Below are 1,434 nucleotides of genomic sequence, written 5' to 3' on the forward strand. Positions count from 1 at the left end.
TTCTTTTTCAAAATAAATTTCAATCATATCTTTTTAAAATTTTAATTTCAAAATCTTTTTCTAACTTTTTATCTTTTCAAAATTTATTTTCAAATCTTTTTCAACTACCTACTTGATTTGTTTGTTTTAATTTTAAAAAGTTTACTATTTCTTATCTTTTTCAAAACCACCTAACTACTTTTCCACTTCTACTTTTTGAAAATTACTAACCACTTTTTCAAAAATCTTTTTAATTAACTAATTGTTTTAGTTTTTAATTTTCTTGTATTTCTTTTTTCAAATTTTTGAAACTAACTTAATTAATTAAATAAAAATAACTTTTCCCTCTTCTTAAAATTTGAATACTCTCTCTCTCATCTCTTTCTATTTATTTTATTTATTTGCTAACATTTATCTTCTACTCATCTAATAATTCGAACCCTCTCCCTCTCTCTATCTTTGAATTCTTGTTATTATCTCTCTACCTCATTCTTCTATTCTTCTTTTCCTCTGACACATAAAGGAATCTCTATACTGTGACATAGAGGATTCCTCTTCTCTCTTTGTTCTCTTCTTTTTCATATGAGTGGAACAAGGATAAGGACATTCTTGTTGAAGCTGATCCTGAACCTGAAAGGACTCTAAAGAGGAAGCTAAGAGAAGCTAAAGAACAACACTCCGGAGAGGACCTTACAGTAAATTTTGAAAAAGAGGCAGACATGGCAGCCGAACCTGAGAACAATGGTGGAGATGCAAGGAAGATGTTTGGTGACTTTACTGAACCAACTTCCAACTTCTATGGAAGAAGCATCTCAATTCCTGCAATTGGAGCAAACAACTTTGAGCTTAAGCCTCAATTAGTTTCTCTAATGCAGCAGAATTGCAAGTTTTATGGACTTTCATTGGAAGATCCTCATCAGTTCTTAGCTGAATTCTTGCAAATATGTGACACTGTTAAGACCAATGGGGTTGATCCCGAGGTCTACAAACTTATGTTTTTTCCCTTTGCTGTAAGAGACAGAGCTAGGATATTGTTGGACTCACAACCTGGGGAAAGCCTGAACTCTTGGAAAAAGTTGGTCAATGCTTTCTTGGCCAAATTCTTTCCACCTCAAAAGATGAGCAAGCTTAGAGTGGAAGTCTAAACCTTCAGACAGAAGGAAGGTGAATCCATTTATGATGCTTGGGAAAGATACAAGCAATTGATCAGAAGGTGTCCTTCTGACATGCTTTCATGATGGAGCATCTTAGGTATATTCTATGATGGTCTGTCTATATTGTCCAAGATGTCATTGGACCACTCTGCTGGTGGATCTCTTCATCTGAAGAAAACACCTGCAGAAGCCCAGGAACTCATTAAAATGGTTGTAAATAACCAATTCATGTATACTTCTAAAAGAAATCCTGTGAATAATGGGATAACTCAAAAGAAAGGAGTTCTTGAGATTGATACTT

General features: G+C 33.7%; 1 non-coding gene across 1 annotated transcript; it reads right to left on the bottom strand.

The window, feature by feature from the left end:
- Positions 1–1,103: 1,103 nt before the first annotated feature.
- On the bottom strand, positions 1,104–1,211 carry LOC127746146 (small nucleolar RNA R71). Its single transcript, XR_008007765.1, has one exon. It is a non-coding gene; the product is annotated as a small nucleolar RNA R71 (small nucleolar RNA).
- Between the last annotated feature and the right edge of the window lie 223 nt (positions 1,212–1,434).

This window comes from Arachis duranensis, chromosome 3, assembly GCF_000817695.3.
Source record: "Arachis duranensis cultivar V14167 chromosome 3, aradu.V14167.gnm2.J7QH, whole genome shotgun sequence".
Taxonomy (NCBI): Eukaryota; Viridiplantae; Streptophyta; class Magnoliopsida; order Fabales; family Fabaceae; genus Arachis; species Arachis duranensis.